The sequence below is a fragment of the Cebus imitator genome, unplaced genomic scaffold, assembly GCF_001604975.1.
Source record: "Cebus imitator isolate Cc_AM_T3 unplaced genomic scaffold, Cebus_imitator-1.0 Scaffold218, whole genome shotgun sequence".
NCBI lineage: Eukaryota > Metazoa > Chordata > Mammalia > Primates > Cebidae > Cebus > Cebus imitator.
Genome location: NW_016107533.1, coordinates 2,495,202 through 2,514,036, shown reverse-complemented (window position 1 = coordinate 2,514,036; position 18,835 = coordinate 2,495,202). Strand labels below are relative to the sequence as shown.

Here is an 18,835-nt window from a genome sequence, read left to right as displayed (position 1 = left end):
AAAAAAAAAAAAAAAAAGAAAAGGAAAAGTAAACAGAGCTAAAAATAAGTAAAAAACACTAGATAGAATTAAAGATCATCATATTAAAAGTTGCCTTTCATTTTAAATTTACTTTTTTAATATATAATTTAAAATATTCAAAAGGTAATAGAAAAACATAGCCTCTCCTGTTCCCTAGCATGTCTCCTCTGACAAAGGCATCAGTTTCTTGTGAATCATTCTAGAGACATTTCCATGTATAAGCAAACAAATACTTGCTTCTCTCTCCCTTTTTTTTTTTAAAGCAAATGAGGCTCACTAAATGCATCATTCTACACTTTGCTGTTCTCAATTTATCTCAGAGATTGTTTCATGTCAGTACATAGGAAAAATCTTTTTTGTTGCATAATGGTCAATTATAAAGGTACCCAATTAATTGTTTAAATTCCCTACTGATGAATATTTAGATTGCTTTCCATCTTGTACTCTTATAAACAAACCCATATATCTTATATATTATATATATATATAACACTTCTAGCCTAGAACTCTGCTTAGATCTTAAACCCTCTTATTATTTAATATATTGGTTGAAATAGCACAGAAGCACATTGTCACACTAGCAACCATTTCATCTGGTGATTTTACCCCTTATAGTCCTTTCTAACTCTAATTGCCAAGCATAACAGTAGGCTCTTGGTGAACAGTAATTAAGGGTGATGTGGCATATTAAATTTCATTAAAATTCTCAATGACATTACCAATATTCAGAATATTGCTTTCATTTGAGGATCTGTTTGACCCTAATTAGTGAACTCAACTTGGCTTTGTCTTTTCTAAGGAAAAAACTGAAAAGGAGTAAACCACATTCACTATAGATTTGTGGCATCAGTTTATGACCTTTCCTGTTTCAGAACTCTTGCAGCATCAGTATTAGGCAGATTAACACTTAACTTCTCTATATTAGAGCACATTTCAGAGACCTTGCAACTATAATTGTTCAACTATGGTTCCTTTAAGCAGCAAAACAATTACTAGAAGGATATTGGGAGCTGATAAAAATGCCTAGGGACTGCCAGGCACAGTGACTCATGCCTCTAATCCCAGCACTTTGGGAGGTTGAGGCAGGTAGATTGCGAGGTCAGGAGATCGAGACCATTCTGGCCAACATGATGAAACCCTGTCTCTACTAAAAATATAAAAATTAGGTGGGTGTGGTGGCTCATACCAGTAATCCCAGCTACTCAGGAGGCTGAGGCACAAGAATCACTTGAACCAAGGAGCCGGAGGTTGCAGTGAGCCAAGATCACGCCACTGCACTCTAGCAGGCAACACAGTGAGACACCATTTCAAAAAAAAAAAAAAAGAGTCTAGGGACAAGGCTTGAAAAATGGACCAAAACTAATGCAACTCCAAGAGGGGCAAGAAACAGAAGGTCTGAATAAGATACCACCTCAGGTCATCCAGAAAAAATATCCGAGGGGCACTATAGCCACTGCCAGTGAGGATTCTTGCAGTGGCCACCAATGAATCTCTACCATTCCTCAGCAGTGTTTTTCAATTTTTCTTTTCTTTGTCTCACATTAATATATTTTGCATATTTAGAATATATATACACAAGTTTTACTAAACCAATTTCATTAAAACAAGACTCATTCCTGTGTGCAATGCATTCTAATATATGTTCTACTTCTTTTTTTTTTTAATGCTGGTTGTAACCTGCTAAATTGATTGCAAGACTCACTAATAAGTCAGGACCTGCAGTTTGAAAAACACTGCTCTAGAGAGATTGATTTAGAGCACAGTGTCACAGTTAGTAAGTAAAGTGAATAAGCCTGCAGAGGAGGTGAAGAGTAAAGAAAGTAGAAGACCATTCTGCATTTGGAAGGGACAGAGTAGAAAGAATGGAATATGACGCTCGCAGACACATTCTTTATCAGCAGAATGAAAGCAGCATGACCTCAATTTAATGTTAAAACAAATGGTCAACCCACACACATCACCACTTAGCAGTGAAGCAGTACAAACCATGGCTTTTCTGACAAGGAAGGAAGCAAAGGTGGGAGGGAAGAAACAATGCAAGAAAGGAAGGGAAGGAAGAAGAAAAGGAGGGAGAGAGAAAGGAAAGGAGGGAGGAAGAACAACATTTTAAATGTTCCTTTACTTTGTTGTCCAGCAGCTAGAATTCTATGTAAGTGCTGTGAAAAACACTCATTTATTTCAGAAGCAATACTTGCTTTCCTGTGTCCTTTTCAGTTTCATTACAGTAGTTCCTTTCCCCCACCATTACTTAGGCTGCAGTCTGGTTACCTGATATGAGCTGTCAACATAGTAAGACTCATAAAATCTAAAAAGAGTAATCTTGCAAGATCCAGCTGCTTCCATACACATTCACCTAGACCATAGACTAAATTCTGGCCACGCTGCATGCCATGAAATAGATCTAGACTCAATGCTGAAGTTATGTGCTGAGACCCATGACGTTCCTAATGTTGCGCTCAACTTTGTGACGTCTGTGGCTATATGGCATTCTCCTTAGTATCTCCATCTTGTTCTCATCAAGTGGCAACTACTTCTTTCTGCAAACATTCCACCTTCCTGCAAGGTTTCAGCCTTGGCATTTATTCCCCCTGCAGTCCTAAAGTTGGTAAAGAAGTTGAAATATTTCATTTCCTTCATTATGCCTCTGCTCTTTCAAATCACTCCCAGGAAATGTCAAAGCCAGAAGAGGTATCTTGGAGACGGTGACTGAACTGAAATTATGCAGAAGAGTGGCCTTTCTTAATGAAATTACCCAGGACACCCACATTGGCTGGTGAGTCTTTTAGCTGAGGGAAAGCATTTCCTCACTGGCTTTTGTGCTCAAGGGATAATTTAACCTTCCCTGGCTGTCTGGAAGCCCTCAATAGTCCAAGAAAGGCCAGCTGGAATCTCCAAGCTGATTAACCATACACTATGTGGCAGGTACTCCTCATTGTGATTTCTTCAGCTGCCAAGTGAAAACCCAGAATTCTACTTCTATTTTTAGTCACGTTTGTAATAATGAAATGAGAAATAAGTGACTTCTTGAACTCCTGTTACATGTCAGTCAGGGAGAGCAAATATAGCTCACTCTGACAATTACTGAGTTAGAGCTAAAGAATTTCTCAGCAGTTCAGTGGTGTGAATTTGCACATTCTTAAAACTGGTTCTTTCCTGGATGCACTGTCTCTACAGATAAAATGTGAAACGTGGTATGGAAGCATATTTGGCATTCACAGGTGACAATCAGATTCTTCTAAACCTAATTATAGCATAAAAGATGATCATCAAAGAGCTGGATTCCTAAATGTGGTGGGTAGTGAGGCTGTGTCATTATTTCAAGACTTCCCTCTCACTTTTTCTCAGCCCCAGCTTCATAAACCTGAAAACCACAATGATGGCTGAAGGGGCAGTATGTTATAAAACACAAAAATTACCAGACACTGGGGTCAGAAAGAAAATATGAGACAGACAAGAAGTGTTTTTTAAAAGGCAGAGGAAATAAATGTAAATCATCTCTAAATGTTACTTTTGGTTCTTCTTATAATTCATAAATGTTACAGTTGTTGTTTCCTGATTTGATTTTGTCTATTCTTTCATGTTGACAACATAATCAGATTTTACAAAGTATCAGTTCTCTAATTTAGCAAATTTTGAAAGAAATAACTCAATAGCATTTTAGAAGAATCATTCATAGTTCATAACAAAGGTTTCCATTTTATATCAGGGAATACCTAATTTGTAAAGACTATTTTAAGTTGCTTCTATTATACTGGCTTCATGTTCAGTGTTCCAGAGTACCTAAAAGATGGTGCTTATACCATATCTTATATACACATAACTCTGATGACAAGACTAAAGCAAAAGAATTGGTTGTACAAACCCCCAGTTTCCTTCCCTAATTGCAGCCAACCAACTGCTTTTCTCTCACCCAGCGGTAAACTAGAGGTTTCCCTGCTGGAGAGGATAAAGGAGAGGACTGTATTGACAGGTGCCAGGGACTGTTGCGAATAGGAAGATGGTACTGAAAACCAGATTAAGAAAAAAAATAATGTGCCTACCAAGTTCTCTCTTCTTCAGTGTATGTGCTAGGACAGTTCATTACATTCTGATTAGGCATACTTTGAAAATCCATTAAAACTTTAAAAAAAAAAAAACTGGTAGGATCCAACAACCAGAGAAAACTTTAAAATGTCACAGGTTATCCTAAAAAGAAACTAGATCCATAGAATTCATTAGTAAGTTTTATTATACATTAAGGTGACTCTCATGCTCTATAAATAAACTATTCCAAAATGTTGTATTTTAAGCATTCAGTTTTTTTAGTTTATCTTACCATGCTGGGGTAAACTAAATAATAACACCTATAAAATATAAAATTAAAATGAAGCTACAGTTCATTTTTCACCATAAATATATTTATAAAATTAATCATAAAATACTATTAAATCTAATTCAGCCCTATTTTGAATGATATTCAATGGCAAGTAGGGTTTGTTTTGGGAAAGCAAAAATGGCTTAAAGTAGAGATTAATAAAATATATACTATTAATAGACAAACTCACCTCAGATTATCAATAAAGTATCTAATTTTCAACAAATATTCCCAATTTTATTAACAAAATCCCTAATAAAATGACAAAATCCTTTTTTTTTTTTTTTTTTTTTTTTTAAATGGAGTCTCACTCTGTTGCCCAGGCTGGGGTTCAGTGGAGCGATCTCAGCTCACTGCAACCTCTGCCCCCCCCCCGGGTTCAAGTGATTCTCCTGCCTCAGCCTCCCAAGTTGCTGGGACTACAGGTACATGCCACCATGCCCGGCTAATTTTTTGTTTGTTTAGTAGAAATGGGGTTTCACCTTGTTGACTAGGATGGTCTCTATCTCCTGACTTGGTGATCCACCTGCCTCAGCCTCCCAAATTGCTGAGATTACAGGCATGAGCCACTGTGCCGGGACAATACTTTTTTAACGTAATATAGAAAACATATTTTAACCAAAATCCAATCTATTACTGAGAAAGATTAAAGGAATTATTCTAAAGTGAGGAATAATACAGACATAAAATGCATGTACGTATTGCTATTGCTTGACACCATCTGGAATTTCTGATTGATGCAATAAAAAATTAAGCTGAAATTATAGTAATTTGAAAGATCATCCATGTGAAAACTCAAATGATTCAACTGAGGAATAATTTTAAAGTATTAACAGAATACATACATATGGCTGTTACAAAAATAATAGTTTGTTTTAAATACCAAGAATATTCAGTTAGAAAATGTAATGAGATGAGAGTTTATTAAGCACAAGGAAATTTGCTATCTCTAGGAATAAACATTTGAAAATATGTGCAGGATCTATACAGTAAATATTTCTCAGAAACATGAAATGAACCTGACTAAATAGGAAGACCATATGGTAAATATTTCAATTTTTCTCAAGCTGATTACTGTTGTAATGACTTTCAATTTAAATATAATTAAGATTTTTAAGACTGTAAAAATTATTATAAAGTTCATATAGCTGAAACAATACATGGAATGAAAGAAGTCAAAAAAATTACATGAAATAACAAAGGAATTGTTTTCATCAGTTAAAACTGAGTAACTTATATTACAAAGCTATGGTAACCAAAATAGCATGGTCCCAGCATAAAAATAGACACATATGGCAATGGAACAGTATAGAGAGCCCAGAAATAAAGCCACAACTTTACAGTCAACTCATTTTCCACAAAGGTGCGAAGGACACACATTGGGAAAAAGTCTCTGTAATGAATTATGCTGGGAAAACTGGATATCCATATGAGAAACAATAAAACTAGATCCCTCTCTCTTGCCATATACAAAAGTGTAACACAAATGGATTAAAGACATAAATATAACACTTGAATCTATGAAACTACTAGAATAAAACAATGGGGTAACACTTTAGGACATTTGTCTGGGCAAAGATTTTTTGAGTAAGCCCTCAAAAGCACAGGTAACCAAAGAAATAAATTTAAAAATGGGATTACATTTAGCTTAAAACTCCCTGCACAGCAAAGAAAACAGTCAACAAAGAGACAGCCCACCGAATGGAAAAAAATATGTGCAAACTATTCAGCTAACAAGAGATTAATAACCAGGATATATGAGTAACCCAAACGACAACTAAATAGCAAAAAAAGAAAGTCTGATTTAAGAATGGTAAAGGATCTGAATAGATATTTTTCAAAGGTAGTTATACAAATGGCCATCAGGTATTTAAAAATATGCTTAATTATTAAGATACAAAAATATTCTAAGAAAGGAAAACTATGATCTAGTGTTCAGTAGCACCATCATGTGACTATAGTTAACAGTAATTCATTGTATATTTCAAAATAATTAGAAGAGTAGATTTGGAATGTTCCCAACACAAAGAAGTGATAAATGTTTGAAGCAATATCTCATTTAACCAGATTTGGTCATTACACATTATATGTTTGTATCAAAATTTCACACTTACCCTACAAATATGTACAACTATCATTTATTATAAAAATAAAATTTTAAAATTTTCTAAAATACTGATTAAGATCTAGTGAATAACATGAGAACAGTTGGAATAAGTGAACTATCACAGAAAAGGCACAAAGGGACACTAAATCAGAATTTAGTATAACAGTAGAACTGTGAATCAGCAACAAAAAGATTGTCCCATTCATTATGCTAGAATAACTGCCTAAGTGTCTAGAAATTTTTAACTAGGTCTTCACTTTACAATCTTATCCAAAATATACTCCAGATAAATTAGAGTTAGAAAGTAAATGAATAAACAAATATATAAACTATACAAGAGCCAGGTGAAAAATGTATGTGAATATGCACAAAGCACAAAAGACAGGACTTTGTCAGTAATTGAAGGAAGGAACTCTAAAAGGAAAGATTTGTAGACATCACTACAAAATAAAAAACTTATTTATATCATGAACCATTATAAATAGACAACTAAAAGACATATGTGTCAAGCAAAGTATAAATCTATTTAATTTATAAACAGTCAACAAACAAAATAGCAAATAAATACATTTTAAAAAGAGATCATGGACACAAAAGCAGAAATGTAAATGGCTAGTAAACAAATTTTTTTCAACATTGAAATATTAGTCTATCAGATTTGTGACCATCTGTATATCTTCCCACTCATCTATCTACATCCAAGATTTATAGGAATGGAGGGAAATTTGTACTTGTATAATCTATTTAGAAAGAGTAATGTGACTCTTTTCTGTCAAAGACTAAATAGTAAATATTTCCAGCATTATGGGCCATATGTGTCTCTGCTACAACTACTAAATTCTGCTGTTGCAGCATAAAAGCAGCCATAGACAAAGGACATGACTGTGTTCCAATAAAACTTTATAACCAGAAACAAGCTGTGAGCCAGATTTGGCCTGTGGGCAATAGTCACATACCCCTAGTTTAGAGGAAAAGTTGCAACAATTTTGTAGAATGATTTGTCCAATACATAGTGAAAGCTTTAAAAAATATGCTTATTTGACCAAGCAATTCCCTTTTAGGAATGTGTTCTGTAGAAATTTTCATGCTTATGAGTGATATTTATCTAAGAATTTACTTTTAATGTCTAATCATAAGGTTTTATATAAACACATTATGCCATACAATGGATAACCATGCCATATTCCAAAATTATGTCATAGAAAAAAGCTTAATGACATCAAGAAACATTTATAGCCAACTGAAAAGAAAGCAGGTATTCATAGAGTGTATATGACCCTAAATTTCTAACAGATGCATGTACACACTCTTCCATCTGTTAGAAATTTAGGGTCATGTACATTCTATGAATACCACAATAGGGGTTAACAGAACAGAACTGCAAATCAGACTGCCTGAGTTGAAATTCAGGTTTCACAACTTTCTGTGTGAATTTGGTCAAGTCATTTTCCCTTTCTAAATCTCATTCTCTTAGTATGTGAAATGGAAAGACTAATTGTACTTAGCTCATAGAAGTGTCATGAGAGTTAAATAAGATAATACATATAATACTATCTTTGTTCATTCAGGCTGCTATAACAAAATACCACATTTGAGTAGTTTATACACAACAGAAATTTATTTCTCACAGTCTGGGAGACTGAGAAGTCCAAGATCAAGGTGCCTGCAGATTCACCGTTGGGTGAGGTTCTGCTTCTCGGTTCACAGATGCCCATTTGCTCACTGTGTTCTCACATAGCAGAAGGGGCAGGAAAGCTGTCTGGATCTCTTTTAGAAGGGGATTAAGCCCATTCACGAGTGCTCTGCCCTCATGACCTAATTACTTTCCAAAGGTCCACCTCTAAACATCAAAACCTTGGGTATTAGGTTTCAACACATAAATTTTAGTGTGACACAAATTCAGAATATAGCAAATACCTAGAATGACTCAGTAAATGCCATATCTATCCATATCTAAAATATTCAGCATATTTATAGGTAATTTTTTTCTTTGTGCTTTCATATATCTTCTAATGTTCATATAACATATTATTTTAATTATATGAAAGTGATTAAATTTTGCATTTGAGAATTTCATAAGCTACTTTCAATTTCACTGTAAAGTAAAATTTCTATTGGTAATAGCGTTATTATTATTTTGAGACAGGGTCTCACTCTGTCTCCCAGACTGGAGTGCAGTGGCACTATCTTGGCTCACCACAACCTCTGCCCCCCAGGCTCAAGCAATTCTCCTGCCTCACCTCCCGAGTGGCGGGGTTTACAGGCACATGCCACCATACCTGGTTAATTTTTGTATTTTTAATAGAGATGGGGTTTCACCATGTTGGCCAGGCTGTTCTCGAACTCCTGACATCAAATGATTCACCCACCTCGGCCTCCTGAAGTGCTAGGATTACAGACATGAGCCACCATGCCCAGCCTGGTAATAGCATTTTAAAGAATTCAGTAAATTCTGAGGAGTACTGAGCTGGCGCCTAAAGCAAAACCTATGTTTGATCTTAAAGAAGCAATTTCACAGCTTGCTTATACCCTTTTCCCTCAGAGAAAGAAATTTAGAGATTTTTTTATCTGAGGTGAGACAGACTTGGATTTTAGGCTGGTTGAAAATTCTCTCATTGGTAACTAACAGTCACAGGGACCTGGCCTAAGGCAGGAACCTGAAATGTTTACTCAGTTTCAAGAGCAGGTGCCCTGGCAAGAAATACCCAAGAGAAAAATCCATGTGACCCTTACTTATTCAAATAAATCAACAGATGTAAACACGTTTCCTCTATGATTTGAGTCCAGAAATGTTCTCCATATATAGAAGACTCATTTTCTGCTCCTAAATACAGTCATTTAAAAATCAAGCAATCCCCCCTTCCCTATCCTTATGGGATATCTGAAGAGTAAGCCATTGAAACCGAAGTAAAATTCAAGGGGGAGCAAAAATTTTCTCCCGTTCTGTCTGTAGGTTGTCTGCTCGCTGTGTCGATAGTTTCTTTTGCTGTGCAAAAACATTTTAGTTTAATTAGATTCCATTTGTCAATTTGTGATTTTTTGCAATTGCTTTTGGCATGTTCATCATGAAATCTTTGTCTGTGTCTATGTCCTGAGTGGTATTGCCTAGGTTGTCTTCCAGGGTTATTACAGTTGTGGGTTTTATATCTAATACATCTTGAGTTGATTTTTGTATATGGTGTAAGAAAGGGATCCAGTTTTAATCTTCTGCATATAGCTAGCCAGAAGACAACGTGGTGATTCCTCAAAGACCCAAAGACAAATACCATTTGACCCAGTAATCCCATTACTGGGCATATATGCCCAAAGGAATATAAATCATTATATTATAAAGACGCATGCACACATATGTTCATTGCAGTAATATTGACAATAGGAAAAACATTAAATCAAACTTAATGCCCATCAGTGATAGACTGTATAAAGAAAATGTGGTAAATATACACCATGGAATACTATGCAGCCATATTTTTTAAAAATAAGATCATTTCCTTTTCAGGGACATAGATAGAGCTGAAACACATAGATGTGTTAACTAGTGGGGAGGTGCTTTTATTGCGATGGTTGTTACTTTAGTTGGGTTTTTATGTTTTATTTTTTGTTTTGGTTGGATAGGGAGAAAGACCTTCATAGCATCTGAAATTGTTTTATTTAAATAGCTGCCTACACCTTTCCTTACTCCCCCTACTTCCACACACACACACAAAGAAAACAATTCATGGGAGCTATCTGGTTCCAGAAAACAGTTCTCAAATCCACTTCTCAGTGTAGCCTTTCCTCCCTCTTACCTCTTCCTCTACCACCTCTCTCTCTGTCTCTCTATTCTTTTTTCTTCTTTCTCTTCCTTCCTCTCTTTCATTTCTTTTCTTTCCTTCCTTTCGTTTCTTTCTCTTTCCCCTCCTCTCTCCCCTTACCTCCCTCCCTTCCTTCATTCCATGGTCCATTTAGACTATAACAAACTGCCACTATCTGTGTGGCTTACAAAAAAACAGAAATTTGTTTCTCCCTGTTCTCAATCCTGGAAAGAACAAGATCAAGGCTTCAACATATTAGCTGTCTAGTGAAAGCCCACCTTCTGGTTCATAGATGGTGCCTTCTAGTTGTGTCCTCACATATGGTAGAAGGGACAAGCTAGCACTCTAGGGACTGGGTTCTAATGGCTGTCATCATGAGGGCTCCCCCTCATAACCTAATCATTTCCCAAAGTCTGCACCTCCCAACACCAACACCTTGGAGGTTAGATTTCTGCATATAAATTGAGAGGTACATAAATAATCAGTTTATTGTTTTCCTTGAGTTTTCTTTGAAAGATTTAATACTCATCCTAATATTTCACACAGAGCAGCAAAATCCCTGCATGTAAACCATTTCTTCTGCGTATCATGGCTGCCCCACTCCCCTACTGCCTCTACTCCAGCAAACTGACTTTCTTCAAGCTCTAAAACACTCCAAACTTCCTTCCCAACATGGAATCCAAAAACATAAATTTACTGCAATGGTGCAGGCAAGTGACAGATTGCACAGTCAGTACACCTGCATGAGGCTTTGTTTTAGAAGGTAGTTAAATGAGGAGATGAGAAAGCACAGGGCCTCTTTTTTGCTGGTGTGGGTGGAAGGAAAAGCAGTGTGGCTTGGGCCAGTAGCAGCAATGATAATATGGTGCTCTGGGTGGTACCAATGATGGCTTCTTGATCTAGCAATAGCAACTGCTCCCTTTCCAGGTCAGTTCTGTGGTGTGGTTTTGGAGATGTTTCCTGGATCCTCAGCATACAGTCAGTTTCTCCAGCCCTTCCAATGATTCAGTTATCTAAGCCTTCCAACTTAAAATAATTAGAATACATGATATATGGTCTGCAACAAACATTTTTTTTGATTCTCATTAAAAGGATTTGTTTGTATTTCTTCCACATTATTCACAAGAGATTGAGAATACTGAGAAGTTTCCAAAGGTTAAGAGAAGCGTAGCAGGAAGAATATGAATAGGCAGGAGGGACCGTTAGAAAATTCCAGTTACCCGCTATCATCTTGTCATTTATCCAACACTAAGCTGCTCTCTGCCCAACCAAGGTGCACTGAGCTAGGTTCTGAAGGTAAACATGAATAGAAGTGGTCCTTGTAATTACAGGTCATAAAATAAAAAAGGAAATACTGACACCATAGAAATATTATACATCACATGTATTATCTCATTTTGTCTTCAAACAACCATATAAGTAGATCCTATTATCTCCACATTACAGATAAGGATTAAAGAGATTGAGGAATTTGCCTGTAACCACGAAGCTATTAAGAGGTCAGGGTAGGATTTAAATCCAAATATGTCTACAGAGCTGGTATGATTTGACTCTGTGTCCACACCCAAATCTCATGCCAAATTGTAGTCCCCACATGTCAGGGGAGGGAGCTGGTGGGAGGCGATTGGATCATAAGAGTGGATTTGCTCCATGCCCTTCTAGTGATAATCAGTGAGTTCTCACAAGATCTGGTGGTTTAAAAGTGTGGCACTTCCCCAGCTCACTCACTCTCTCCCTCCTGCCACCTTGCCAAGAAGATGCTTGCTTCTCCTTTGCTTTCCACTATGATTGTAAGTTTCCTGAACCCTTACCAGCCATGTGGAATGAAGAGTCAATTAAATGTCTTTTCTTTATAAATTACCCAAGTCTCAGGTAGTTATTTACAGTAGTGGAAAACAGACTAATACAAGAGGCTAAGTTCCTAAACACTGCATAGCAGCAGAATCTGGAGATGTCATTCACTGATTCAGTGAATAGTTATTGACACTGACTCTGGTCAGGCCTCTGCTAGGGATCCTGATCATTCAACCCATAAATACAAGAAGTCAGGGAGGTAAAGCCATTGTAAGTGACTTCAGGCAGAAGTGAGAACTTTACATGAGGATGCGTACAAGTAAACATTCCACACATTCACAAGGAATTCAGTGGAACCAAATATGTTTGTTGAGTGCCTATAAGCACCAGACACTCTGCTTTGAGTTGTGGACAGATGAAAATCCAGTTCTTGCCAGTGTCTGTTATGTTTACTCACTGCTGTGGCCTCAGCACCAAACCTCAAAAGTATTTGTGTGAGAAAGAAAGCAAGCAAAATGACGAGTTTTATTTTAGTGTAATGAATAAACTTTGTTCAGAGGGCATCAAAAGGGGAAAGTGGGAGGTCAGAAACACTTCAAAGAAAAAGTAACTGAGCCTGGAAAAATTAGTAAGATTTTATAATGAGTTTTTTAGACAATGTACCCCAGTTATCCTACTTGAATTTCATGTCACAATCCTGTATTTTAGGGTTTTCCTAAGGCTCTGAATCTATGAATACAAATTTAGAAATGTAAAGGTGAATGTTGCTAGATTAATCTTTCAAAACTGGAATTTTTTTTTTTTTTGAGACAGATTCTTGCTCTTTGCCCAGGCTGGAGTGCAGTAGCACCGTCTCAGCCCACTGCAACGTCTGCCTCCCGGGTTCAAGCGATTCTCCTGCCTCAGCCTCCTGTGTGGCTAGGACTACAGGCACACACCACTGCACCCAGCTAATTTTTGTATGTTTAGTAGAAACAGGGCTTCACCAGGTTGGCCAACCTGGTCTTGAACTCTTGACCTCATGATCCACCCACCTCGGCCTCCCAAAGTGCTAAGATTACAGGCGTAAACCACCACGCCCAGCCCAAAACTGGAAATTCTAATGTGTATCTTCCCCATATTGCTCCAGTCTTTACATCAAGTACTTGTTTATATATGATCTCATTCTATGAAGCTTCAGTGTATTTTTGTGTGTACACATATGTGCACACAAATGTATACATATATATAAGTATACAGTGTGCATGCACATATATACACATACATAAAATCACCCAACATTTATGTACAAATCACACATTAATATATGTATATACACGTATGTAAAAATCACCTCAAACTCAGCATTTTGCAAACTATCATATGCTGTTAATGAAATCAATGTTAGTACTAAATATATTCTCATAATAGTCAAATTCTCCTCCTATCTGCTTCTAGTCTTGGTGCCTTGATGCAGACCCTGTCCATTGCTATTCTCATCCTCTCTAGCCAACATGCCCTTTTCAGTTTCCTCCATCTTCAACCAAATCCTAGTAGAAAAGGATTCCAATAAGCTGGCGACTCAGAAACCACAGTGAAAGATGAGCTTTCACACACACATACACAAAAATAGCTTTCATATTTTCTTTGGGAAAAATGTATATTGAACATATTTTTCAAAGCACTTAAAGAACTTTCACAGACATTATATCATAACATTCTAGGGAACAATCTATTGGCAACTCATCCACTCCCATTTCCCAGCTAAAGAAGTCAGGCAGACGAGGATTATGACAATGGCTGAAATGCATCTATAATGTCAAGTAAACAGACATGAAATCCACATTCTCCAAATCTTAGATTTTTACTTTTCTCACTGTGGTTAAACACTGACTCTTAAGGTTGCTAAATGCATAGATGAGAAAAATAACATTTTGTTTGGTAAAATTATGTTCTATTTGAAAGATGCATGCTGTTAAACATACCCAACTTTTTTTTACTTTTAATAAATGGAGCTATAAGAACTAGTAAGAACTTAGTCCTCAGTATTTTTCCTTATCTATACTTTTTTATTGATGTAAAGGAGTAGTGAATTGATTTTTTTTTAACTCCAGAAAGCCCATTGACGTGCTTTTTTATGAAACTCATGATTCTTTGAAAATATTTCTTTCAGTCTTACATTTTTTGAAGAGCAATAAAATATTACTCAGACATTTGGCCCATTTCATGTTAATGACTCATACTTTTATACTAGAAACTGTCACTTGATATTCCTCTAAGTGGAGTATCTGGGGCTTTGATAAGTTTATGGTTCTGTAGATAAACTTGACCTGGAAAAGACACAAAGATGACACCAAATTGTAGAACACCTTGATAGTGTCAAAAAATTTTGCAACAAATGTGAACATTGTAAGATTGACATGAGGATGTGAGACAGCTTATCCCTATCATCCTTCAGCTGCAATGAGGGCCAGTCTGGGAAAAGTTCCCAACTTGCCTAGTTTATTATTTTGCTAGGATTGCCATAACAAAAGTCTACGAACTGAGTGGCTCAAGCAACAGAAATGCATTATCTCACAGTTCTAGAGGATAGGATAGAAGTCTGAGATCAAGGTGGTAGTAGGGCTGGCTCCTTCGAAGGCAGTGAGAAAGGGATCTTTTCAGGCCTTCCTCTCAGCTTCTTGTGCTTTGCAGTCAATCTCCGGTTTTTCTTGACTTGTTTTGTATCACCCCAATCTCTGTCCTCATTTCCACACAATTTTATTCCTGTGTCCAGACTTTCCTTTTCTATAAGGACACCAGTCAAATTGGGTTAGGGGCCCACCCTACTCCAGTATGACCCTATTTTAACTAATTACATCTGCAATAACCCAATTCAAAATATGATCACATTCTGTAATACGGGGGTAGGGGAATGGGTTCAGACTTGAACATATAAATGTTTGTCATTGCTGTTTTTTAAATATTTAAATTGAATTTTATTAAATACAAATGTCACACACTACCACCATCCCAGAAATGACTGCTTCAACTTTATTAAGAAAGTGGAAACTAATGATGACTTAAGACTTCATTCTGAGGAATATGTTTAGACAAGTTTAGGCAAACAGCAAAGACTGAGAAGTCCCACCACAAAACCTTCAGCATTTTGAAAATGCTTGAAATTTAAACTTCATTCTCCATCTAACAGTTCAATGTGAGCTGCCAAAATTTAGACCAATTAGTCAATTCCAAATAATGTATGCCCCTTGGGGTCTACAACCTTGGGGCTGTGACAGCTCTGTCTTGACAGTGGACCAGGATACAAGAGCTTCTCCTTCAGATTCCTTCACAATTCAACCCATAACACCTAGGAATAGAATTCCTGGTCCAGACAAAATGTCTACCATATAAAGCTGTCAGGGTAGGGGGAGACGGGGCTAGGGCTAACACCAGGAGAAATGCCTGATGTAGGCAACAGGGCAGAGGGGGTGGTGTGGATGGAGACAGCAAACCACTATGTCATGTATGTACCTATGCAACAATCCTGCAGGATATAGGATGTGCACATGTACCCCAGAGGCCAAATACAATAAAAATAAAAAAACATGGATACCGACTGTACATGGTAATTATATGAAGGAATCTTTGGCCCACTGTCAGGAAGCCAGCTATAGTCACACAAAGGGAAAAAGAAAATCTGGATTCTAAGGCCACAGAGTTCCTATATTAGAAATGCATGGCTGTGGTCAAAGTGCAGGCAGATGAAACAGTATGTAGACAGTCTGGTAGATACCATTATCATTATTAGAAGTGCCCAAATGCGTGACCTCCTGACGTGGTTCAGACTCCTTTTATTTACAAATAGAGAAATGTTACTGTTGCTCAGAGAATGGTAAAAGTCTCCTGATAAGATGTGAAGAAGCCATTTAGGATCCCCTAGAGCCTTGTGCGGATTTGACAATGATAAATGGAGACTGCTGCCAGTCTCTCATCTCAGAATCCAGGAAAAGGATCTCATAAGTAAGGTCAAGAATGTGATATAGAAAAAGACCAAATATTTTTGTTTGAATTTCACAGACTTTAAATGTACAGACCTGTATTGGTTTTCTGTGGCTGCATAACAAATTATCACAGCCACAGAGACTTAAAACAGGACTAATTTACTGTCTCACAGTTCTGCAGGCCAAAAGTCCAGCACAGCATTACTAGATTCACTGCTTAGGATCTCACCACACTGTCTTAATCCATTTTGTGTTGCTATAAAGGAATATTTGAGGCTGAGCGATTTATAAAGAAGAGGCTTATTTGGCCCCTGGTTCTGCAGGCTCTACAGGAAGCATGGGGCCTGCTGGTATCTGCTAAGCTTCTGACAATGGCTTTTGTGCTGCATCAAATAACAGCAGACAAGATCAAAGGGCAAGTAGGCATGTGTGAAGAGGGACCAAACCTGACAGTTGTCCTGAATTTGGAACAACTCACTCTTATAGGAACTGATCCATTCCTCCAGAACCAATCCAGTCTCACGAGAAGGAGAACTCACTCCGAATCTTGGGCACAAAACCTTTCAGGAGGGATCCACCCCCATAACCCAAACACTTCTCCCTAGTCTCCACCTCCCTACACCACCACACTGGGGATGAAATTTCAGCATGACATGTGGTGGGAACAAACAAAGCATATTCAAACTGTACCATGCACCCAATCCAAGGTATCATCCAGGGCTACAATTCCCACCTGGGGCTCAGACCCACTGGTTGTTGGCAGAATTCTTTCTCACACTTTCCACATGACCCTTCCACTTGCAAGCCAGTAACACTGCACTGGAGCCTCCCACTTTGAATTCCTCTGGCTTCCTTTTCTACTTCATTTTTGGCTTTTAAAGAACTCTTGTGATTACACCAGGCCCACCCAGAAAATACAGGTTAATTTTCCTATTTTAAAGTCAGCTTATTAGTAACCTTAATTACATTTGCAAAGTCCCTTCACAGTGGTAATTAGTGTTTAATAGAGTAACCAAGGAATAGGAATCTGGGGATCATCTTTAGAATTCTGCCTACCGTTAAGAGCTAAAACTTCAGACTAAAGACATTAATATGTAGGTAAGTTATATTCAAACTTTATTTTAAGCAACTGGAGAGAAAGGATAAAATATTACCTGAAAAAAAGTAAAAATACACTAACCATCTTAAATGGTTTTGCCATGATTCCGGTTTTAAAATTAAAATCTTAATTGATGGAATAAAGGTGAGATGAGAAGAGCTTAGGTCTGGGACTCTTAGCTCCACAGTTAGTGGTGATGTTAATTAGTTAGTGGGTAGGTAATTCATTCACTGTAAGACTCCATTTTCTCTCCTACCTGTGTCATCATCAGATAAAAAGTGAATAATATTAATGCTTTATAAGGTTGTTATGAGAATCAAATGAGATAATTTCTAGAAAGTGCTTTGTAAAGTTGTAAGTCAAAAGCAAATATGAAATGTTAAAATTGTCACAAAGTTTAAACCTACTGCAGAAAGAACCAGAGAACTCAATCATTCCTTCCTTCAACAAAATAATTACCCGAGGAGAAAAATATATTCTGACAAGCAAAAACCCCAAACTTCAGTAGAAGCTTATCCAGCATTCTTGCTAAGGGAAACTTCTGTATGTGCGTGTATTTCAGAAGGATGCACCATGTAAAAACTGTGTCATACTAATTCAATGGGCTACATCATAAGGTAAGGTCCCGTTCTGAACAAAGGAATCTAACACCAAAGCCTTAAAGAAAAATCTAAAAGACTCTCCTAGAATCAAGCAACAAGAAGTGAGGCACTAACAAAGGAAAGAAAAACAAAGCATTTTCATCACTTGAGAAAATAAGCCACCTGTTATCACACTCTGCCTGGAATTTCTTTGCAGAACTGTCCGAGTGGTTTAGGCCAGCAAATATAAGTAATCTCACAAGTATTCAGGCACCTACTATATTCCTATTACACCGCTGACCACTATCTCTCTCAGCACATTATCACTAACACTTATTTCTCTAAGATTTATGCACTTAACAAGCACTTATACAACATAAAATATGTGCAAAGTACTGTTCTAAATTCCTTATTAATATTAACACAAAATGATAACTTACCAAGTACCAGCTAGGCTGGGAGACCCCCACCCAGGCAGTGCTGAAGGAAATGAGAGGCAAACACCCAGATAGAACAGCAAAGTGGGTCTATCCAGGGGCCGGCAGCCTACTGAGCTGAGAGCCTCAGAGGTTGATTGCATTATAGGCTGAAGGCCCCAAGCAGCTGTAATCCATGTATTTATTCTCTCTGAACAGGTGACTATTATTAACAAACAGGTGTTTTGTACTTTCCCATAATTCAAAAAATACCAAGTAGGCAGCTGTTACCTGCTCACCACTGATTACAGACAAACTAAAAGGTATTCTCCACGAGGGAGCAATGGGGGCAGGGTAAACTTAATATTTCTCAATAATAACTCATCTTTATAACACCCTATAAAGTTGAAACTGTTATTATTCCTATCTATAGAAAAACCTAATATAGTAATTTGTTTCAAAATATTTTTCTTCTAAAACAAAAATAGGGTTTTTTCCCCCCAAAATAGCTTCCTCTGTTTATTTCATCATCCTACAGTTTCTATCAAGACAGAACTTGAAATGCAATGGCTAAGGGCTTTAACCTAGTAAAAATGACAAAACAGACTGATTTCAGCCAAATTTTTGAAGCAAATGAATTAGCTCTACACAAAATACTCTGTGATTAGAGATTATCTTGTGATTTTCTAAATAGTGTAAGTTTAAAT

General features: G+C 37.0%; 1 long non-coding RNA gene across 1 annotated transcript in view; it reads right to left on the bottom strand.

The window, feature by feature from the left end:
- LOC108318383 overlaps positions 1-18,486 on the bottom strand; it is a 78,867-nt gene extending 60,381 nt beyond the window's left edge. Inside the window, exons 1-2 of the long non-coding RNA XR_005203506.1 lie at positions 18,153-18,486; positions 11,497-11,566 (exon numbers count right to left, since the gene is read on the bottom strand). This is a non-coding gene — a long non-coding RNA (uncharacterized LOC108318383). The remainder of the gene's footprint in view (positions 1-11,496; positions 11,567-18,152) is intronic.
- Between the last annotated feature and the right edge of the window lie 349 nt (positions 18,487-18,835).